The sequence below is a fragment of the Oryx dammah genome, unplaced genomic scaffold (assembly GCF_014754425.2).
Source record: "Oryx dammah isolate SB20612 unplaced genomic scaffold, SCBI_Odam_1.1 HiC_scaffold_20, whole genome shotgun sequence".
NCBI classification, from domain to species: Eukaryota; Metazoa; Chordata; class Mammalia; order Artiodactyla; family Bovidae; genus Oryx; species Oryx dammah.
Genome location: NW_024070204.1, coordinates 52,505,038 through 52,529,363, shown reverse-complemented (window position 1 = coordinate 52,529,363; position 24,326 = coordinate 52,505,038). Strand labels below are relative to the sequence as shown.

The following is a 24,326-nucleotide window of genomic DNA, read 5'->3' as shown; positions in this document are numbered from 1 at the left end:
GTTGATTTGGGTTAATTTTATGTGTAATAACGGTTTAGAATCTTGTCACATGCATTGTTAGTATGTTTCCAAACATTCATGTTCTCAGATAGATAATTAAAAAGCGGCCACAAAAATTTCCCCCCACATGCCAAGAACAAGTTTGATTATGAGGTGGGCTTCCCTGGTGGCTCAGACGGTTAAGCGTCTGTCTACAATGCAGGAGACCTGGGTTCGATCCCTGGGTCGGGAAGATCCCCTGGTGAAGGAAATGGCAATCCACTCCAGGACTATTGCCTGGAAAATCCCATGGACAGAGGAGCCTGGTAGGCTACAGTCCATGGGGTTGCAAAGAGTTGGACACGACTGAGCGACTTCACTTGTGCCCAGATGATGTGTTCTGTTAACTAAACCAAGAATATAAGTTTAATCCCTGCAGTGACCACAGATTCATAGCTCTTGTAACCATGCCTTTTTATTTAAATGAGAAAAAAAAATTTTTTTTTTTTGCTTTGTCAAGGTGAGCAGGCCTTCTAGCTGATGTATTTCTAAGTAACTGCTTGTCTTCCTGTTAACACCACAGACACTGGCTCCAAGAGTTGACATTTGAACTGTCAGCAGTTGCCCCCCACCAGCAATCTGGTCCAAGATCTAGGGTTTCTTTAGGTGGAGTCCAACCTGGTGAAAACAATGGGTCTATTTATCCATTTCACCTGGAGCACAGTTAACCTCTTGCCAACCTGAGCAGGTCTGACACACTAACTTAGTGGATCCGAATGTTTCTTAAGAGTTTTCTCATGAGCAACTCCTTTGGCCATGTAAACTGCAGGGCAAGGCAGATTAGCTTGTGGGGCTAAAAACTGTTCTTGGCCCAGATCTAGGGACACCTTTCAGTCAACCAGAGTTGCTCTGATAGTTAAAATGGGCTGATGGCTCTTATTTCAGATAAAAGGTTTGCATTGCTGAGTACTTTTCTTTAACTGGGATCATCTAAATTCTTGTCTGTGAGATGGAGATCCAGGAAATGAATTAAGAACAGAATTTAGCTGTCTGAATGACCTTTGTGTACCATGAACCCTCTTGGTGCCAGGTGCAACAGCCAACAGCTATTAATTGATGGTGATGATGGATGTAGTCTCTCCAGCTAGAGCCTGCTAGCACAAGCCCGGTTGGATTGGAAATGATGTCTGCTGCACTAACAACTTTAGGAGAAGATTAGAGTATCGGCATGTATTTTTAAGTTTCCTCCTTCATTGCATTGTTTTAAATAGGGCATTGAAGTCAAATGTGAATGATATAATTGGCTTATGTTGGATTGTAGTGAGACATCACTTCCTTCCTTCCAGTGTGAGGTTTTCCCTGCTATGTGACCACTCCAGGTACTAAATATCTACCCTCACCCCCAGTTGCCAAGTAGCAGTAACATGTCTCAGGCTATCATGATTATTATGATGATTGGAGGGAAAGCCATGCTGTCTTTTAGAAAGCTCTCGTCATGAATGTGTTTTTGGTTGAACATTGCTTGCTAACAGATGAACAGCTTGAAGCTGAATCAAACAAAACCTTTAGTGTTTCTAAGGGTCAGGGTGCCAGGGGTCTGTCTGCAACTGAGCTTTATGTTGACACAGAGAATGTCCAGAAGCCATGAAAGCTTCTGACTCAAGGACTTGCTAGTTGGTTGCTGGCCATTGTTTTGAGTGGGGAGATGGTTATCTTCAAAGTTGTCAAAGGTAAAGTTTTCCTATTGGAAATTTCTGGGCAACTATCATGTGAAATTATTTAAATGCCTTAGTTTAGAGTATTCTTGGTCTTGTGTGTTGAAAAATGATTTGAACATTGGAATTTGAAGAGATCTTAACGTAATTTTATGTGGGGAATGAGAAACAGGGAATTCTGGGTGTTGAGGACTCAATGACAAAATTCTGGGTGTGAAGATTCAGTGCCAACGTTACCTTAAGGGTGTGCTTTCCCTTTCAGACTAGATCATCCTTGTTATTGTTGAGTAAAGGGAATCACAATTTTAACAACCTGGCTTCCCTCAGAAGTTTCAGTTCTCACACAGTCCCATGAGCAGCAGCACTGTCAAGTAAACAAAGGTTTAATTAAGTAAAAAATATTTAAACGTAGTGAAATAGTCCTCCCTGGTTAGTCACAAGTTGGACAATTCAAAGAACAGATCTTGGGGGGATTATGAATGGATTACTTTTTCTATTCCCTGTGTTTCTGTTTTTCTTCTTGGTGTCAAATCTCAAGTTAAATTCAGTCAACCATCTAGAGCAAACAAAAAGAGCATAAATGTCTTTTCTGTTCTTGTTCCTTATATTTCATCACTAAACAAAGCAAGTTTCCTTTCCTGGCTTCTTCCTTTGGGAGCATATAAAACTGACACAAGTTTATATTGTGGAGATTCGGCTGTCACTTTGAAAGCATAATGATTGATCTTGTTATTTAAAAGTTTTTACAGTGATTTTTTGGTTGCTAATGTTACACTTGCTACAAAATTTGCTGAAGAGACACATCACTTGTTGAGGATTTGGAAGGATTTTTCATTAGGTAAAGTATGTCACGTATCTAAGGGTCTATGTTAATTCCATTAAAAATTTTTTTTCTTTAGTCACCTCTTATGACTTAAAAATGTTTGCCACAGATGCATTAATAACTACAATTGGAAAGTTTGGTATAACAAGTAGTTGGTATTACTAATACTTCAAAATGTGATGGGAAATAAGGAAAATATTGCAAAGAAAACAGAAACCTAGGCCATGGGGGGCTGTGCCAACTGGCTCTTACATCATTTTCTGCCCCAACAATCCCACCAAGGTACATTCTGGCTCATGCTATATAGCCATGTATAGCTATATAGCTATATTGTGGGCCAGTATAATAACCCATCTTCCTAATTTACTGTTTGAGCACAGTTATTCCTTTTAAGACACTAAAAGCATTTAATTGTACTCATGAAACCCCTTTTCCCTCTTCCCTGCCTGAGCTGCTTTTATTCTTGTTTCTGTGGGTGGGTGAAAAGGCTGTCCATCTGAAAAGATAGCTCTCAAACCGTTCTGGAAAATGATCTCTCTTCCTCCACAAATGATCATTTTGGTTTAAAATTTATATCAGGTACATTAAGCCTCCCTGGACTCATACTCAATAACAAATGATCCTACAGTAGATGAGATTAGAAAAAGGTAAAATGAGATCAAAGCGGACCTGGTTGCCAGAGTGACTTAATGCATATTATTTCGACTCAGCATTACTCCCACTAAAAACAAAAAGAAAGATGAAAATTACCTTTGGGTTTTTGCTGCTGTGGTTGCCCTCTGTGTCCCAGGGGTACCTGGGTCCTTTAAGGCCAGCGAGGTTGGTCTTGCCAAAGCATAACAGATCTTGCTCCAGGTGAAGTCGCATTTCCCAGTCCTTTGTCGTGCTTCCCTTGGGCAGTAAAGCTATGATTTTTTTCTGGCCTTGCAAGGGAAAGTGATTCCAGATAAGCTGAGTGTTATGTGGAATATCTCATCTTTGTTGTTCTAGTGCAGCCCTTTCAGCTTTCCAGAGCCAGTCAGACTTGTTATGAGGAGCTAAATGATTGGCTGGATCTGGGGCTCAGTTTCATAAATTATAGCCCAGCGTACGAGAAGCACAAGTCCTATAGTTGCTGTAGTCCAGAGGCCTGCCAGTTCCTGCTTTAACGCATATGTAGTCGTAATTGAGTTCTAACACGGCCTTGGATGTTTCTGTCCCAAATAGCTGACATTGCATCTTCAAGACTGTGTGAGTAATCCTGACTCTCTTTTTTTAAACTCCGTAAATTAATTACATGCCCTGAGAGGGAGTGATGGTAATTAGAAAATACTGAAGTAGCAAATGATTCATTTTCAAGGTGCTGTTTTCTGTGTATCAATTTCAATGCAATTAATCGTAAAGCTTCTAAGACCTGGCAGGATTATTCCAGCCTTTTTTTTTGCCATGAATCAGAGTCAAACTGTATTTTGAAGGAGGCTCTTCAATGCATTTGCTAGCCGGGTTTGTGTTAAGGGGTCTGGAAAGTGAGAAAGGTCCAATACGAGCAGGTTAAAACAGATTGTTGGTGTCAAAGCCATGGCTGAGAGCCCTTGAGTCCGGCAAGTTTCAAGACTTCCCACCCACATGGTCCACAACTGGGAGGGAGCAGTAATGACAGGCTGTCCTTTTGGGACACAGGTACACAACACTCAGAGCACAGAAAGAGGAGAAATGTGAAATGACAGCAAAGCTTTTCTTTACTGTCATCTGAAGCTGTACCAAGACATATTCTGTGGATAACTAGAATATTTTTACATGTATAAAAATGCTCCTCAGTGTTCTGTTTATATGGTGGGGAGCTGAATGAGAACTCCCTAGCTTGTGTGTGTGTGTTTAAAGCCTTTAGGAAGCATATTAAACACACAGAAACAACAGTAACAGAAGAAAGTATGTGGATTGGAATGTGTGGTCAGAGCAGAACAAATTATCCCACAGAAGCCATTGTTAGGTTTGTATAATTGCTGGAGGTGACTTCTATTGGTAACCAGGTTGAAGATAAAGCCAGAGCAGATTGAGAGGAGGACCTAGAAAACATCAGCATTTTATTACCTTCTATAGCATACACTGCAGGATAGAGTTAATACTGAGTATATAGACTGATGAGGGTAAGCAGTTCATGTTTTACTTTTAAAACATTATTGATTTCTCCTGTCATTAAAAATAAGAAAATCAGACTTTTGTCTATGAAGTTAATCACTAGAAATAAATAATTTTTCTTCCACATAATTTTTATATCTTTCTCAATACGGCACAAAGTTAGGTAATTTCTTACAATTTTGGGTTGTTTTCCAGTTTGCTTTTTGTCTAAATTTTCATCTTTAGACTGAGAGATACAAATCTATATTTTTGTGCTGTACATAAGCCTCAAGCATAAATCATCAGAACAGTTTTTAAAATCATGGGTTTCTGTGGCCAGTATAAATTTCTAATAGCTAGAATAGTTACTTGCCAATTCCTATAAAAATATTATTTTTATACCTAAGAGCAGTTTATTTTTGGTCATGCCTATTTAAATGACTGACATGATTTGTTCAGTAGGAAAGAAAGAATAGTTATGTGTTTGCAAAATTTTATGTTTCATTCACTTTGGAAATGCAAAATTTTGTTGTTAAAATATTTTTGCCTTCTAAAATATGACCCTTTTGGGTCACAGCAACAAATGAGGTTTATAAAGGAGAGAAAAATAACACAAATCCTTTTCTGTATTAGTCAAGTATATGTAAAATAGTTTTAAAACATATAATTCTAATACATTCTTTTGGAAACATGCTTACTGTGAAGAAAGAGTATGAGCTTCTAATTGTGATAGTGTGATAAGTTCCTTTATTTAGTTTCCATGGCTGTAGACACTAATAGTAAGAGTCGACAGTCATTATTTTATGTCTTAACTGACTATATCAGTGGAAGAAAGGAGTGCATCTCCTGAAGGACAGTAACCTCACCCCTCCAGGTGGTTTGGGGCCCATGGAGAGTAAGAAGTGGGCAGAGTGGAAGCAGCTTTCTCTGAACTGGTTTCTGGCCTTTGAGCTGGCTCCTTTTCTCAGCCGCGTCAGTATGGCTTTCTTGGTGTTGCTATCACATTCCCCCCACCTCTTCATGCCTGCCTTCTTTATAGTATTAACTTGAGCTCTGATTGAGATGAATCAAATACAAATGACCTATGCTCAGCTATCGGATATTAATCAGCTGCTCATGCAGTTCAGACGGAGAAGGCGATGGCACCCCACTCCAGTACTCTTGCCTGGAAAATCCCATGGATGGAGGAGCCTGGTAGGCTGCAGTCCATGGGATCACTAAGAGTCGGACACGACTGAGCAACTTCACTTTCACTTTTCACTTTCATGCACTGGAGAAGGCAATGGCAACCCACTCCAGTGTTCTTGCCTGGAGACTCCCAGGGACGGAGGAGCCTGGTGGGCTGCCGTCTATGGGGTCACACAGAGTCGGACATGACTGAAGCGACTTAGCAGCAGCAGCAGCATGCAGTTCAGAAGGTGTTTAGAACATGGCTCAGGCAAATTCTGTTGGGAGTATTGACATCTTGCCCTGGAGCTTCCTTTAGAACTTTCACCTCTTCAGTTCTCTGGATTCACATCTATTTTACATGAAAGGGCAGGACTTTAAGAAAAGAGTAGAGGAGTACCAGGTGTCCAGGGATAGGTATCTGTGAGCAAGATGTTGTGCAGAAAGGAAACATTTTCCGAATAGCAGGAGCTGGTCTCTTTTCCCTCTGGACTTTATTTCCAATTGCCATTTTTGTCTGACTGTGGAAGTTCTTTGGCAGATAAGGTTCTGTAAGACTATGTATATCCGCCATAGACAGATGGATTTGACAAAGATATATCCAACAAGGAATGTATTACATCATAAACTTGCAAAGCACTCATGAATGCAAATTGGCTTAAGTAATATTTTTTTATTGAATTACATTTTCCAGGGTTTCATTTGGTGAGTTTCACTTTTGGAAAGATTTGCTCTTCTCTAAGATATTTTTTTCCAGTGTTATATATAGAACTACTCTTTTTGCTTACTCTTGCTAAAGAATTTAATTATCCTTAGTTGGCGTTTTCAAAAGACTTGCTGTCCCACCTGGAGCTTGTTTTAAAGAGTAGAACAAAACAAAAAACCTCCTCTCCCTCCCCCAGCCCAGAGTTAAATGCTTTAGATTAGTCTGATTCTCTTTGTTTGTGGAGCTTGACTCTACCCCTTGGAAGAGGAGGAGCTTTCATTTAATTAAAAAATCAATTTTTCCACTTTAATTATAAAATATATGCAGGTGATATAATTTTCTGTTATACTAGTCACAAGCCAAAATTGTATCCCTCCAATTTCAGGAAGCAAAATGACTTAGTAAATTGATCTTGGAGTTAGTGAGATCATGCTCAAGTCTTTTGAATTGTTTTAAGCCTCAGTCTCTATGTCTGTAAAATGGAAATAATGGTATATATCCTGGTGTTTTACTGTATTGGTAAATATCAGCAGCATGATGAGAAAGTGCTGATTAAAGAATAGTTTAGTTCTTTGGGCTAAGATAATGACGCTTTTATCATTACAAAACTTCATAGCACTGGTTAGCTTCCTTTACTTCTAAAAGTATATCCCCAGAATTGAATAAATACTTTTTAGAGCAAAAACAGTCTTCAGTGTTTGATCTTGAAAAATTACAAAGGTTTTCAGAGCCTCAGTCCTTATTTGTCTGTTACTTGAGTATAAAAATAACAGTGAAGTGAAGTGAAGTCGCTCAGTCGTGTCCGACTTTTTGCGACCCCCTGGACTGTAGCCTATCAGGCTCCTCCGTCCATGGGATTTTCCAGGCAAGAGTGCTGGAGTGGATTGCCATTTCCTTTTCCAGGGGATCTTCCCAACCTAGGAATCAAACCCGGGTCTCCTGCATTGCAGGCAGATGCTTTACCATCCGGGCTACTGTAACAATAAGAAAGTGCTATTGTATGTGAAAATATATTTAATAAACTTCTAAGTGCCTTGTAAATGTTACTTATGTATTATCAGGATATTAATAAAAGGTATAAATAGTCAATTTTTAAAATGGAAAATATCACATACATTTCCTTTAAATTGTATAATTCCATTTACATAAAATGCGCAGAATAGGCAAATTCATAGAGACAGAAAATAGATAAATGGTTATAAGGCATTGGGGGAAGAATGTATGAGGCATGACTGCTAATGGGATCTACAAATTTCTTATTGATTAGCTTTCTTTCTTTAAAAAATGAAGGTGATTCTTTATTTTTCTTGTTTGTAACTTTAAACTTGTTAGTTTGTGTTGGGGTATAGCCGATTAACAGTGTTGTGGCATGTGTGCCTGAGTCCCTTCACTGTTCACCTGAACTTTGATTAGCTTTCTCAGCTATGTCTGCTTCCCTCCAACAGGGTGGATTAAGCTGGTACTGTGACTTTCCTTCCACTTAGATATAGCGCAAAGCTAATATTCAGATAAGCATTCCCTCACAGTCTACATTTAGAACTGTTTTTACAGGGCATAGTTTCCTCAGAAGAAAGAGTGACGTAGAAAATTTAGATTAACAGATGTTCTTAAATTTTTTATTATTGTGTTTTTTACATTTAACTAACAAAATAATCATATATGTTAAGGTGATGGTTATTCTGTGGGCTTTTCATACCAGGAATAAAAGGAATGGTCAGGATGACTTTCTGAACAGTTTAGAAAGTTCAGTCAACAGTTTTGAATCTCAGATTTTTAACTGGTTTTATTTTGAAAGATCATCACACCTTTTGGGTTATTGGCCATGGGTGTGTCCTACATTTCAGCTGCTTGAGTGCACTGTTGTTAAAGAGTTTAATTATTTCCTAATAGTACTGTTGGTGAGTCTGAAACAGTTCTACCACTGTTTTTTTTTTAAGATGAAACTATAAGGATGCACAATAAGTAAAACAAATAAATGAAATGAATTTTCTATCTTTATCCTACATACTTCACCCAGCAATTATGAGAGAACCTTCTGGAAATGAAAGAATTTAATTTGTAGTATAGTTTTTAAAATTAAAAAAATTTTTTTAATTCATTTTTTTATTGAGGTATAGTTGATATACAGTATTATATGTCTCAGGTGTACAATTTAGTGATTCACAATTTTTAAAGATTGTACACCATTTATAGTTATTATAAAATTTGACTATAGTTCCTGTGCTGCATAATATATCCGTGTAGCTTATTTATTTTATACATAGTAGTTTGTACCTCTTAATCCCTTATCCCTATCTTGCCATTCCCTCCTTCCCTCTCCTGCTGCTAACCACTAGTTTGTTCTGTGTACCTGTGAGTCTGTTTCTGTTTTGTTAATATTCACTAGTTAATTTTATCTTTTAGATTTCACATATATGTAATAACATTATGTCTGACATATCACAGCATAATACTCTCCAGGCCTGTCCAAGTTGTTGCAAATGGCAAAATTTCATTTATGGCTAGGTAGTATTCGTGTGTGTGTGTGTGTACACACACCACATCTTTATTCATCTGTTGATGGACACTTAGGTTGTGTCTATATCTTAGCTATTGTTGATAGTGCTACTCTGAACATTGTGGTGCCGTGTATCTTTTTGAATTAATGTTTTTGGTTAATTTTGGATACATACACCCAGGAGTGAAATTGCTGGATCATATGGTAGTTTGGTTTTTCAGTTCAGTTTAGTCGCTCAGTCATGTCCGACTCTTTGTGACCTCACTGACTGCAGCACGCCAGGCTTCCCTGTCCATCACCAATTCCTAGAGCTTGCTCAAATTCACGTCCATTGAGTTGGTGATGTATCCAACCATCTCATCCTCCGCCGTCTCCTTTTCCTCCTGCATTCAATCTTTCCAGCATCAGGGTCTTTTCTTAATGAGTCAGTTCTTCACATGAAGTGGCCAAAGTGTTGGAGCTTCAGCATCAGTCCTTCCAATGAATATTGATTTCATTTAGGATTGGCTGGTTTATTCTCTTTGCAGTCCAAGGGACACTCAAGAATATCCCCCAACACCACAGTTCAAAACCATCCAATTCTTTGGTGCTCAGCCTTCTTTATGGTCCAACTCTCACATCCATACATAACTACTGGAAAAACCATAGCTTTGACTAGACGAAACTTTGTGGGTAAAGTAATGTCTCTGCTTTTAAATATGCTGTCTAGGTTGGTCATAGCTTTTCTTCCAAGGAGCAAGCATCTTTTAATTTCATGGCTGCAGTCACCATCTTCAGCGATTTTGGAGCCCAAGCAAATAAAGTCTGTCACTGTTTCCATTGTTTCCCCATATGTTTGCCATGAAGTGATGGGACTGCATGCCATGATCTTAGTTTTTTGAATGTTGAGTTTTAAACCAGCCTCTTCACTCTCCTCTTTCACTTTCAGCAAGAGGATCTTTAGTTCCTCTTTGCTTTCTACCATAAGGGTGGTGTCATCTGCATATCTGAGGTTATTGGTATTTTTCCTGGCATTCTTGATTCCAGCTTGTGCTTCATCCAGTCCAGCATTTCTCATGATGTACTCTGCATACAAATTAAATAAGCAGGGTGACAATATACAGCCTTGATGTACTCCTTTCCCAATCTGGAACCAGTCTATTGTTCCATGTCCAGTTCTAATTGTTGCTTCGTGACCTGCATATAGATTTCTCAGGAGGCAGATAAGGTGGACTTGTATTCCTATCTCTTTAAGAATTTTCCACAGTTTGTTGTGATCCACACAATCAAAGGCTTTGGCATAGTCAATAAAACAGAAGTAGATGTTTTTCTGGAATTTTCTTGCTTTATCTATGATCTGATGGATGTTGACAATTTTATCTCTGGTTCCTCTGCCTTTTCTAATCTAGCTTGAACATCTGGAAGTTCTTGGTTCACATACTGTTGAAGCCTAGCTTGGAGAATTTTGAGCATTACTTTGCTAATGTGTGAGATGCGTGTAATTGTGTAGTAGTTTGAACATTCTTTGCATTGCTTTTCTTTGGGATTGGAATGAAAACTGACCTTTTCCAGTCCTGTGGCCACTGCTGAGTTTTCCAGATTTGCTGGCATATTGAGTGCAGCACTTTAACAGCATCACATTTTAAGATTTGAAATAGCTCAGTTCTGTTTTTATTTTTTGGAGAAACCTCAGTACTGTTTTCTGTAGCAGCTATACCAACTTACATTCCCATCCACAGTGTACAAGGATTCCTTTTTCTCCAAATCCTTAACATTTTTTATTTGTGGTCTTTTTGGTGATAGCCATATTGACAGGTGGGAGGTGATATCTCATTGTGATTTTGATTTGCATTTCTCTGATAGTTAATGATGTTGGGCATCTTTTTATGTGCCTGTTAGCCATCTGTATGTCTTCTTTGGAAAAATGTCAATTCAGCTCCTTTGTCCATTTTTGATTGGGTGCTTTGTTTTCTTGATGCTGAGTTGTATGAACTGTTTATATATTTTGCATATTAACTGCTTGTTGGTCACATTATTTGCAAATATTTCTCCCATTCCATTAGTTGTCTTTCATATTGTAGATGGTTTCCCTTGCAGTGTAAAAGCTTTTAAGTTTAATTAGGTCCCATTTGTTTAATTTTGCTTTTATTTCTTTTGCTTTACGAGACAGATTTAAAAAGCTGTTGCCGTGATTTATGTCATAGAGTGTTTTATGTTCCTTTCTAGGAGTTTTAAGGTTTCAGGTCTTGCATTTAGCTCTTTAAACCATTTTGAGTTTATCTTTGTGTATGGTGTGAAAGAGTGTTCTAATCTCATTGTTTTATGTGTATCTGTTAATTTTTCCAGCAACATTGTTGAAGAGACTGTCTTCTTTCCATCGTGTGTTCTTGCCTCTTTTGTCATATATTAATTGACCAAGGGTGCGTGGATTTATCTCTGGGCACTCTATTCTGTTTCATTGATCTATGTGTCTGTTTTTATATCAGTGTCTGTTTGCATGCTCAGTCATGTCTGACTCTTTGTGACCCCATGGACTATAGCCTGCCAGGCCCTTCTGGTCATGAGATTATCCCAGCAAGAATACTGGAGTGGGTTGCCATTTCCTTCTCCAGGGGATCTTCCCGACCCAGGGATCGAACCTGTGTCTCCTGCAGCTCTAGCACTGGCCGGCAGATTCTTTACCACTGAACCATCTGGGAAGCCCTTTTGTGCCAGTACCGTACTTAAAAAATACTTAAAAAATTTTTTTTAGTATTGTAGCTTTATAGTATAGTCTGAAGTCAAGGAGCATGATTTTTCCAGTTGTGTTCTTTCTCAAGGTTGTTTTGGCTGTTTGAGATCTTCTGTTTTTACATACAGATTTTAAAGTTATTGTTCTAGTTCTGTGAAAAATACCCTCGGTATTTTGATAGGGTTTGCACTGAATCTGCAGTTCGCCTTGGGTAGTATAGTCACTTTAATAATATTAATTCTTCCAAGCTATGAACATGGTATATATTTCCATCTGTGTTGTCTGCAACTTATTTCATCAGTGTCTTATAGTTTTCCAAGTATAGTCTTTTGCTACCTTTGGTAGGTTTATTCATAGGTATTTTATTCTTTTTGATGTGATGGTAAATGGGATTGCTTCCCTAATTTCTTTTTCTGATAGTTAGTTCATCATTGGTGTATTGAAATGTAACATATTTTTGTATATTAATTTTTATTCTATAATTTTATTAAATTCATTGATAAACTTAGTACTTTACTACTTTTTTGATGGCATCTTTAGGATTTTCTATGTATAATGTTATGCCGTAGTGACATGTTGTACTTCTTTATTTCCAATTTAGATTTCTTTTTTCCCTTCTTATTTCTGTGGCTAGGATGTCCAATACTATGATGAACTAAAGTGCTGAGAGTGGGCATCCTTGTTTTGTTCCTGTTATAGAGGGAATGTTTTCAGCTCTTCACTGTTAAGGATGATGGTATTTATGGGCTTATCATAGATGGCAATTTATTATGTTGTAGTATGTCCCCTCTATAAGCACTTTCTGGAGAGATTTTATCATTGATGGATGCTAAATTTTATAAAAAAATTTTCTGCATCTACTGAGATGTTTGTAGGACATGTTGAAAACTGCCATCTGGAACATTGTCATGACTTTCTTCTACCTTTAATGATTGGATAAGATCCTTTAAAGTAATTTAAAATTTTAATGAGAGACTGTTTTTAACTCCTGCCCCCAACTTTATTGAGATACAATTGACATATTACATTGTGTATGTTTAAGGTATACAATGAGTTGATTTGATACATTTTCATATAGTAGTCCTCTCTTGTCCAGAGTTTGACTTTCTGTAGTTTCAGTTACCTGAGATCAATCGAGGTCCCAAAATATTAAATGGAGAATTCCAGAAATAACCTATTTATACATTTTAAATTACATGCCATTCTGAGTAGTGTGGTGAAATGCCATTCTGCTGCATGTCACACCCTGGATGTGAATTATCACTTTCCCCAGCATATCCTACTGGTTATTCACTTAGTAGATGATTATCAAATCAGCTGTAATGGTCATAGTGTTTGTGTTCAAGTAACCTTTATTTTACTTAATAATGGCTTCAAAGGTCAAGTAGTGAGGCTGGCAATTCAGATAAACTTTATTATAGATAAGTATGTATAGAGAGAAGTAGTAGGTAGAGGGTTTGTTACTATCCATGGTTTCAAGCATCCCCAGGAGGTCTTGGAACGTATCTCTCAAGGATAAGGGGGGACTACTGTATTGCAAAATGATTGCCACCAGTGTTAGTCAACATTTGCATCATGTCACCTAGTTGCCATTTTTCTTTTTTTGGTGAGAATGTTTAAAACATACTTTCTTGGCAAAATTCAAGTATATAATACAGTATTAGTACTATTATTTCTGTGCTGTATGTTAGATCCCTAAACTTTTTCATATCATAACTGGAAGTTTGGATTCTCTGACTAATATTTCCCTCTTATCCCCACTCCCCAGTCCCTGGCAACTACTACTCTCTATTTCTATAAACTTTTTAGGATTCCACTCATAAGTGAAGTCACACAATATTTGCCTTTCTGTACCTGACTAATTTTACTTAGTACAGTGGCCTCAAGTTATAAACATATTATTGCAAATAGCGGGATTTTCCTTCTTTTTTATGGCTGAGTAATGTTCTACTCCAAAATCACTGCAGATGGTGATTGCAGCCATGAATTAAAAGACACTTACTCTTTGGAAGGAAAGTTATGACCAACCTAGATAGCATATTCAAAAGCAGAGACATGACTTTGCCAACAAAGGTCCGTCTAGTCAAGGCTATGGTTTTTCCAGTGGTCATGTATGGATGTGAGAGTTGGACTGTGAAGAAAGCTGAGCGCCAAAGAATTGATGCTTTCGAACTGTGGTGTTGAAGACTCTTGAGAGTCCCTTGGACTGCAAGGAGATCCAACCAATCCATCCTAAAGGAGATCAGTCCTGGGTGTTTCTTGGAAGGAATGATGCTAAAGCTGAAACTCCAGTACTTTGGCCACCTCATGCAAAGAGCTGACTCATTGAAAAAGACTGATGCTGGGAGGGATTGGGGGCAGGAGGAGAAGGGGACGACAGAGGATGAGATGGCTGGATGGCATCACTGACCCGATGAACGCGAGTCTGAGTGAACTCCGGGAGTTGGTGATGGACAGGGAGGCCTGGCGTGCTGCAATTCATGGGATCGCAAAGAGTCAGACACGACTGAGTGACTGAACTGAACTGAACTGAATATTCTACTGTGTGTGTGTGTGTGTGTGTATCACTGTTTAAAATCCATCCATCCATAGTTGTTTCTAGGCTATTATGAATAGTACTGCTATGGTGCAGATCTCTCTTTGAGATAATGATTTCATTTCCTTCAGATGTATATCCAGAAGTGGGATTTATGGATCATATGGTGCTTCTAGTTTTAATTTTTTGAGGTACTTCCATTCTGTTTTCCATAGTGGTTATACCCATTTACCAAAATGAATATTCCTGATGGGCAAATTTCTCTCATTCAGGTGGTTTTCTTATGACACTTCTCATCACCTAATTATTTCCAGTTTCCAAGTGTTTGTGCTTTGACAGAGGGAAAAATACATGGAGGATTGCTCATATTTTTTACACCAGAGTTTGGTTATATAAAGGCCCCACTTAATAAAAAGGAGGCTGGGGCATGAATCTTACTTGTCTCTGGGGAAAATAGAAAGTTGGTTTGGTGATCAACTCACCAATTTATGTCATATATTTTGTTCTTTTCTCATCTTTTTTTTTTTTCTCTTCTCCTCCTCCCCTCCCTTCCCTTGCCTTTCCCTACTCTTCCTGTCCCCTCTCCTCTCTCCTCATTTCCTCTCCTCTTGTCTCCTGTCCTCTTCCTTCTGTTATCTAATATGTCTATGTAGAATCTAAGCTTTGAGTTTAGCCACTATATATAAGTTAAATTAAAAAATTATAATCTTTATCATTTAGAAAAAATTAAGAACTTTTCAAATCTTAGTCCCATATGGTAACAGTTTTCCAAGACTATTAATATATAACTGAAAATTATGATTATAGGAGTTACCATTGATTTAATATTTATGTCCAGTAGTGAAGAAAGTGGTAATGGGATGCTTTTCTCTTTCCACCTATCTCTTCCTCTTCTGTATCAATTGTTTGAATGTCTTGCTTTGTATTTTTAGAGAAGAATAGGAAGAAAATGAAAAATGGGCAGCAAATATAAACTGTTCAAGCCTTCTCTACTCTTTTCTTGTTCCTTGAGTGTTGTATAAATTTTGCAGGGAATGCTAGCTTATTATTGAGGAAAACTGCTTATGAAGAGAATGTATAGCTTTTGGACAACTGTTTTTCTTGCCTGGAGTTGTGCAAATGATGGAATTAATATAAACTTGGTTTGCAGCCTCTCTATTTTCTAGATGCTGCAGAGATTTCTCTCCACACTCTGAACTTTTGGAGATTAGCAAAAATATTTATATCACAAATAAAAAAGAACACAGATGCCTACTCAGTAACCAAAAATATTTTTTAGATCATTGCTATTTAAAAGAAATCTCCCCACAAACTTTTTATTTTCTCTTAATAAACATCATAAACCATTTTAGTCCTTTACTCTGGATATATTAGGATCAAATATTTTTGTTGGGTGATAAGTAAGGAGTAACCTCAGTTATTTTGACAACCAAATTGCTTTCTTCCAATATAAGCCAAATTTACAATTAAGCTATTTAAGAAATAAAGACAGCAAATAAACATATAATTTTTATGTCCTGACCTAAGAAATTGAAAGACTAACTTATTTCATGTCCTCATATTATCTGATTGAAATAAGAGTGCCTAAAAATAATTTTCCCACACTCCATTTACTTGTTTATCTTCCTGGCACATTCCAAAATCAATTTTAAAGGCAACACTGAAAAAGAATAAAATATCTTCAATCTAACATACAGGCAATCTTTTCATTTTGGTGGATCTGAACAAAAATAATAAACACTTATAGTCGTTACCCTCAGGCATTGAAAAACAATGACATTTCTCAATTGTTAAATTCTAAAGATTAAATTCTATTTAGTAAAGATTTTACATATGTCCTATCCCATTCATGGTCTTTGAAATAAGGCAGCCTACATACAGTCAAAAGGTAATGGCTTGGCATTTTTTAGCAATTGAAGAAATGGTGCCTGGGGCCAGATTCTATTCTGAGTGGCTGTGTTACTCTGAGCAAGTTATTCAGTCTCCCTGTACCTCAATTCATTGTCTGAAAAATGGGATTATAATGGTACCTACCTGGTTAGATTGCTGTGTACTTTAGGTAAATTAATATAGGTAAGCTCAACATTGAGAAAACGAAGATCATGGCATCCGGTCCCATCACTTCATGGGAAGTAGATGGGGAAACAGTGGAAATAGAGTCAGACTTTATTTTGGGGGGCTCCAAAATCACTGCGGATGGTGACTGCACCCATGAAATTAAAGGACGCTTACTCCTTGGAAGGAAAGTTATGACCAACCTAGATAGCATATTCAAAAGCAGAGACATTACTTTGCTGACTAAGGTTTGTCTAGTCAAGGCTATGGTTTTTCCAGTGGTCATGTATGGATGTGAGGGTTGGACTGTGAAGAAGGCTGAGCGCCGAAGAATTGATGCTTTTGAACTGTGGTGTTGGAGAAGACTCTTGAGAGTCCCTTGGACTGCAAGGAGATCCAACCACTCCATTCTGAAGGTGATCAGCCCTGGGATTTCTTTGGAGGGAATGATGCTAAAGCTGAAACTCCAGTCCTTTGGCCACTTCATGTGAAGAGTTGACTCATTGGAAAAGACTTTGATGCTGGGAGGGATTGGGGGCAGGAGGAGAAGGGGATGACCCAGGATGAGATGGCTGGATGGCATCACCGACTCGATGGATGTGAGTCTGAGTGAACTCCGGGAGTTGGTGATGGACAGGGAGGCCTGGCGTGCTGCGATTCATGGGGTCGCAAAGAGCTGGACACGACTAAGCAACTGAACTGAACTGAAAACACTTGGAATGATGAATAATGCATAGTAAGTGCTTTATATATGTTTGTCTATTATTTTTATCTGGGGAATTGATTATTTCATAAAGTATTTATTCTAGACAGCTAAAATTTCTTCAGTTGATTCTAAAACTTCTAGCCAGTGCTCACGGGTCTCTCCAAATAGATCTTATGTGTCTCCGTGTTGTTTCTGTGTTAAAGGGATTAAATGGAATCTTTCCTTTGTTGATTCAAAGTCAACATTCTCAGTGGTATTGAGTCATTTAATATCGAAATGATTAAGATGTTAAAGTGTTTAGGGAGAAAGTGTTTTGCCTCTAAACTAGTGGGTCCAGATTGCTCTGTTGTTTCAGTCCTTGGGCTGTGTTCTGAAGGCTTTTGGCCTTCACTGTACTAGCCTAAGTTAGAATCCTTGATTTGAAATACCTGCTTGAATTTTGTTATAGGTTGTAAGCAAGAAAATAGCCCAGTTTTTAAAAATTGTGTACCAAATGGAAGAACAGACATTGGCTCAGGATGTCAGTCCTACACTGAGAGTAGATAAGAGCATAAATACATTTTATTCTTCTGGGTGATTGCTATGCTTTACAATAGGAATTGGGAAACTACTGTCTTTGAGCAAAATCTGTTTTTATAAATAAAGTTTTATTGAAACATATCCATATCATTTGTCTGTACATTGTCTACTGCTGATTTCACACCAGGGCAGAGTTGAGTAGTTGCCACAGAGACCATACGGCCCACAAGCCAAAAGTATTTACTATCTTTTACAGACCTTTTACAGGAAAAGTTTGCCAAACCCTGATCTAGAGCTTTCAAGTTGTGCAGAGTCTGAAATAAACCAGCTGTTGCTTTGTTTAGTAGTCTCACGCAGTCTGCAGATTCACTTATCTAGCACTGACTGTCCTAGATATAAATTTTTTCTAGATATATTTTTGATAAACAAGAATTTATTGCAGTAGCCTATGTTGAATAAAGGATATACAGCCCACAATAACACATTTAGAACATTAAGAGGTGAAAATACATGCGAAGTCGTGAGAAAATCCTGTCTTAGATACTTGTTCTACTGCTGGTGCATAACATGATAGAAAATTATGTGGTTTTTCCATTGTGTTCTGTAGAATGTTATAGAAATGTTAGCAGTTGCTAGCTGCTTTTCTTAGTTGTCCAATGTAAAAGTAAATGCCTCTGTTGTCTCTTTTCTCACACAGTTATCCATTCTTTATTTTCTTACATATATTCCTGGTCTTTTTCTTTTCTGTGAAAAGGCTTTTTTTTTTTTTTTTTAGTTTTCCGGTAATGTATTACTCTACAGTATAGTGTATAGAAAAGGCCTCTGAACTTGGGTTTGAATTTTGATTTAGTCACTTTATGTAGCAGAAACTTCAAGGAAGTCACACTATCACCCCCAGCTTCAGTGTCCATGCCTATTAAAGGGAGATAGGACCCCAGGCTCTGATGACCACTTGCTGTGGGCTGAATGTGTCTGCCCCCAAATTCATGTGTTGAAATCCCAATAACCAATATACTGGTATTAAGAAGCGAGCCATTTGGGAGGTCATCAGGTCATGAGGGCAGAGCCCTGATGAATGAGGTTAGTGTCCTTCTAAAGAGCCCCACAGAGCTCCCTAGCCTCTCTGCCATTTGAGGATGAAACAAGAAGTCTACAACTTGGAAGAGGGCCCTCACCCAGCCATGCTGGCTTCCTGATTTCAGACTTCCAGCATCCAGAACTGTGAGAAGTAAATATCTGCTGTTTATGAGCCACCCAGCCTGTGGTATTTTGGTGTGCCAGCCTGAATGAGCTAAGACACCATGTGAGGGGGAGCGTGGGGCTGAGCATGTAGAGGACTTTACCAGTGTATTATTACTTGTAACTTTAATAACATTCTCAATTTGGCCCGGTTCTTTTTATAGAAGGATGTATATGTTTATGGAGTAGAATATAAAATGCATTCTGTGAGACTAAAATTGTGGCCGTATGTGAGGCTGTGAGTGTGAAGCAGGCTTGGATGAGAAGACCTCTTCAAACAACGTAGGCATTGTTCCACGTTTGTGTCCTTATTCACTTGTCTAACGTGGAAGTTTATGCTTTTGTGCAGATCTCCTGGAAAATGTATAAAGGAACAAAGAAGAAGGGTAACCTTGGAAGGGGAAAAAGATAATGCTTTTGTCAATACAGAAGTCTGAACAGAAGCAAATTATGGTTGGTTTTATTTTAGCTACAGTTCTGTGAGTGAGTCTGGTAAGGTTGTTAATTTTTTTAAGATGAAAAAAAGAGTAGTTTACTTTAATGAAAATTAAAGACTTTAGTGCTGTGGAAAACAGAAGTCCCCTGTGATGACTAGGGTAGAATGATTGAGGGGTGAAGAGAACATATGTGGTCCTATTTTGTTTTTATTGGTGCCTACACAGAATACTAGGTGTCTGATGTTTATATTCATAAAAGATTACCCCACTTTTATAATTTAAGGGGACACTAATAATTTAACTTTGACTTGCAACTATGTTGCACATATTTGGATATATTCCTTTTGTTTTCAAATGGTTTAAAAAACTAATTAGAAAATTACACCCTCTATTGCTTAGGTAACTTGTCATTTTAGGTCTTTTGACTTCTACCTCTGTTTTTAACCTTAGTTATTTGGAGGAAAGTTATCTATCTAAGTTTTATCAGTTACCTACTTCTGGTTAACAAACTCTTCCAAAACATAATACCTTGAAATGATAACCCTTTATTATTTTCTATGAGTCTACTGGTTAGCTGGGGGAGTTCTGTTTATCGAAGCCATTTTCTGATTATTTTAGCTGGCCTTCCTCATGCATTAGAGGTTAACTGGGGGTCTGTGATACTCTTGATTGAGGAAGCTCAATACTCCCCATGTATTTCTTATCTCTGCTCTCATCTTTCTAGCAGTCTGCTCCAGACGTGTCCTTATGGTGGTGGCCAGGCCAGGGTCCAAAAGGGGAAAGCTCTGTCATGCAAGAGGGTAGATGGCAAGGCACATGTGTTTTTCAAGGCTTGATCCCTATCACATTTGCTAATATCCCATTGGCCAAAGCAAGTCATGGTGGAACCTCAGGGTCAGACTGAATGAATACAAAGCTATGGGTCAAAGGATGTACCTGTAGGGAGGCCATGAACTGGGGCCTCAGGCTCCCAGGTGTCATTTCACTCTCTTTCTCCGTCTTAGCAGTCTTCGTTTCAGAAGTGTTACAGTTTGTTAACACTTCTACAGACTGGGTAGGAAAAAAAAATCTGAATTCTACCTTGTTACTTATTTTCAAAGTTTGGTGAGGGAGCAGCTTCTCATTAAAGGCTAAAATAAAAAATTTGATTTATTTACATATATGCCTCTCTCCCCTCCTTTTTAAACTAACTTATGCACTACAAATTCTTGTATAATGAAGTGAGTTCTTTTTAATTTCTATCCATATCCATCCCTGAGCTCTATTCTGTCTCCAACTAATTTCTTTATTTTGGGGCCAACATTCCAGTAGCATTTGGAGGGCTTTGGTGGGTGGGTCTGTGCTGTTTTAGTCTTGCTTTCCGGTGTTCTTGCTTTTTGCTTTCTTTTCTCCTAAACTCTACGTTTGCATTTCTTCCTGCCCACTCTACGAGTTTGGAGAAACCTCAAGCTGAACATATTTCAAAGAATACTCACCATCCACACTTTGTGCATTCACTCATGCCTTCACCAACAAATACTTGGTGAGTGGCTTCCATTCTATTTCAGGCATTTGTAATACAGTAAAGTGCAATATAGACAAAATGCAGGCCTTCCTGGAGCCTATAGTCTAGAGGGGCTTGACAGACAGGAAACAAATGCATGAATGCACCTCATTTGATGTTTAGAGGTGAAAAGTGTTTTGGTCAAAATAAAATAAGGGGGGTAAGAATGACAATGATGATTGAGGAGTGAGCAGATATTCACGAAGGGCCTCTGAAGTCAGGGAGTGAGCTGTGACGATGGGGGGGGGGGGGGAGGATGCTACAGGCAGAGGAAAAGCAGATGCAAAGGCTGTCTGAACAATGTTCAGTAAAACTGCAGTTTCCAGTGGGAAGAGTGGTAGGCAATGTGGTGAGGAGACAAGCAGGGGCCAGATCACGTAGGGCTCAGTAGAGTGCAGTAAGGTCTTTGCATTTATTCTAAGGAGACAGGCATCTGTTGGTGGGTTTGGGGCAGGGGAGGCATGATCTGGTTTCAGGGGTAGAAACTGGTAAACTATGACAATCATGTTAAAGGGAGGCTGCCTTAGGGGAGCAGCAGTGTGAATTGGGAGAGGATGGCAGACTCTGGAGCTCGCCAAAAGGTGTAATAAACCAAATTTAGACATAGAGATCAGCGCTGCAAAGAGGAGCATATGGAGAAGTGTTTCCCAAAGAAGACTCAGCATACTTCCAGTGATATCTGAGTTAATTTTGGGTGTTGTGTCACATGAATAAACCTTTTAAATTGTAGTAATTATTTATGAATTTAATGTCTATTAGGAAAAATAAAAACTTGTAATTCTACACTTATTTCTTGAAGTGAGTTTAAAGTATTGAGTACACTCTACAGTTGAGTACAGAAGTAAAAATGAAATTGTGAGAGATGTATCTGAATTACTAGACTTAGCACACAGTGGCAGTATTATTTACAACATTTAGACCTGAGAGACGAGTGAATGTTGACTCAGGTTTTAGGGTAGTGTGTAATCATAATCACATTACCATTTACTGATTATCTACTAACTGTGAGGCTCCATACTAAGCACCTTATAGATGCTTTTTTCCCCCCAATTCTCCTTGCCGTCCTATGTGATGTAGGTGGTAGAGTTTTGATGTTCCCATTTAACAGATGAGAGAAGTGAAGATCATAGGGAATAAATCACTTATTCTAGGAAATGCCTGAGATTTCAAATATTACAAGATTATGAAAGTGATGTGTAGTTCTGGTAAATTCTCTGCAAGCAGGGACTTTGTTTGGTACACTAAGGTATGCTCAGTATGTAGAATAGCTTCTGATATGCATCAGACATTCAGTCAATATTTGTTGAATGAATGAAAGAAAAAACAGTGGGTCTTTTTCTTTTTTTTAGTTGAAGTGTAGTTGATTTACAATGTTATGTTAGATTCAAGTGCACAGCAAAGTGATTCAGTTATACATATAAATACACATATATATTCTTTTTTCAGATTCTTTTCCATTATAGGTTATTATAAGATAGAGTATAGTTCCCTATGCTATATAGTTGGTCCTTGTTGGCTATCTGTTTTATACAAAGCAGTGAGTCTTGCTTAAGTCTGATTCAAGAGTGGTGAATATTGGTATTCCTCACAGCAGGATGGTCTTTAAGAAGTAATCATCTGAAGGTTTCATGGAAAAGACATATTTGGGGATGAAAGGGTGACTTACTGTGCTCTAAGTGCAGGTTTTCCCATCATCCTACTCTTGGTCTTTTATTTTTCTTCCCTTCTCCCTTAAGAGTCTTATTTACTTCTCTGGGTGTAAGTGTGTCAACTCCCAAGTCTCAGACTTTGGTCCTAAAACTCTCCCCAAAGAACAAATAAACCCACTAACAAACGTGGAGCCACTGTAGGGCGACATAAGCTTTGGTAAGTCACTTAAGCCCAAATCTGTGTCAGTAAGAGGAAGCCATGCACACTGGATCTGAGCCCTAACCTGAGTGGAACCCCTGTGCACCAGAAGAAGGTCAAGATGCTTAGGGAGCATGGCATTAGGGAGAAGATGACTTGAAAGGCAAAGGGCGTTTGGTTTTCATTTTCCTTGAGCATGCTTGCTTTGCTTTTAACCTAGAACTTTCTATAAAGTTAACTACTCTTATTTTGGGTGAGTTTTCTTATAAGGCTTGGTCCCCCTCCCACCCCCTTAAATTGAAAAGGCAAAGTATTGACAGCAAAGTCATTCAAGGACTTAGACTGGGTGAAGCTCTCACACACAGCCAGGGAAGTTCCACACGCACACTTTCTGCTGGCAGCAGCCTCGAGGGCGGCCAGCAAAGGGCAGAGACTCTGGGAGGTCTGTGTGAGGGGGTGTACGTGTTGGGGGTGGACGACAGACTGAACTGACTGAAAGCAGGGTCATTCCTTTTCTTCTTTCCTTTCCTTGCAGAGGTAGAAGCTGCCAAGACTGGGGCGTGTGCCCTAATAAGAACTTCCCATCTTCTGTGCTCACTGCCAGAGCTGCTGCCTTCTCCTGTCCCTTCCCGTCTGTTGCCCTGGGTCTGTGATCAGCCCTGGCAGCACGCAGTTTTTTGTTTTTTTTTTTTTTAATTATGAAATACATAATTTCTGCAGAATTATATAAGAGGAAGTGGGGGTGTAAGGAAAACCACATTATTACCATCTTCTGCAAACTCCTGATCTCCTAGATCAAAGACACATGGAATTTCTAGCACAGAATTTCTAGCACAAGGTTGAAGAATGGAGGTAAGTTCTACACAGAGCAAACACCTGCTTTAGGAGGCAGAGTAAGTGAACAAATTCTAGCTGGGTGGACCTAGAAAGCCACTTGGGATGAAATTGGATTCTGATTAGGGTTTGAGGGAAGGATATGACCTCAATGTTTGTTTTTAGGAAGAAAGGGAGTCCTAGCCTAGGCAAAGGAAGCAGCCTCTTCAAAGGCCTGGATGCAGGAAAATGCTGAGCCTGGGATGCGGTGGGGTCAGGGGACATGGGGAACCAGTTGTGAGAAGGGAAGTTGTGGGAAGGATGTTGTTGGGAAGGATGCCAGGAGACTGGAATAGAAGTCAGGGGAGGTTGTGGATTGCTTTGCATGCCAGCTGGGTATTTCACACTTGATTGGTCTGTGTGGTGAGTGAGCCTTCTACACCCTGGTGCAGGGACTTGGGAAGTGGAGGGGCAGAAGGGCCATGGATACACCCTGGTGGAGGGATGTGGGAAGTGGAATGGCAGGAGGGCCATGGTCAGGGGCAGCGAGGAAACTGCTGGTGATTTTGGTTTTCAGATTTGTACTTTGAAATAATTTTAAATTTAAAGAAAATTTGCAAGAATTCTTCAACTGGATTTACCAGTTAACGTTTTGCCACATTTGCTTTACTATTCTCTCATTTTCTACCACATATGTATTACTAAGAGCTCTTTCTAAGCCGTGTGAGAGTAAAGTTGCAGATATCATGCCTCTTTTACCCCTAAATATTTCAGTGTGTGTTTCCTAAAAATAAGAGCTTTCATTTATATAACTTAACACACTTATTTTAAATTGGGAAATTTGGTATTGATATACAACTGTTGTCTGTTGTACAAGTTTTACTAATTGTCCCAGTATATAAGAGGTCTTATCTTTTCTTTTTTTTCATCTATCAA

The 24,326-nt window shown here is 38.6% G+C and overlaps 2 long non-coding RNA genes across 2 annotated transcripts in view; one reads left to right on the top strand and one right to left on the bottom strand.

Moving 5' to 3' along the window:
- Nucleotides 1–435: 435 nt before the first annotated feature.
- Nucleotides 436–3,924, bottom strand: LOC120879542. The gene is made up of 2 exons (XR_005724812.1): nucleotides 3,268–3,924; nucleotides 436–2,058 (listed from the first exon to the last, which is right to left on the bottom strand). It is a non-coding gene; the product is annotated as an uncharacterized LOC120879542 (long non-coding RNA).
- LOC120879545 overlaps nucleotides 3,677–24,326 on the top strand; it is a 513,363-nt gene continuing 492,713 nt past the window's right edge. Inside the window, exon 1 of the long non-coding RNA XR_005724815.1 lies at nucleotides 3,677–3,747. This is a non-coding gene — a long non-coding RNA (uncharacterized LOC120879545). The remainder of the gene's footprint in view (nucleotides 3,748–24,326) is intronic.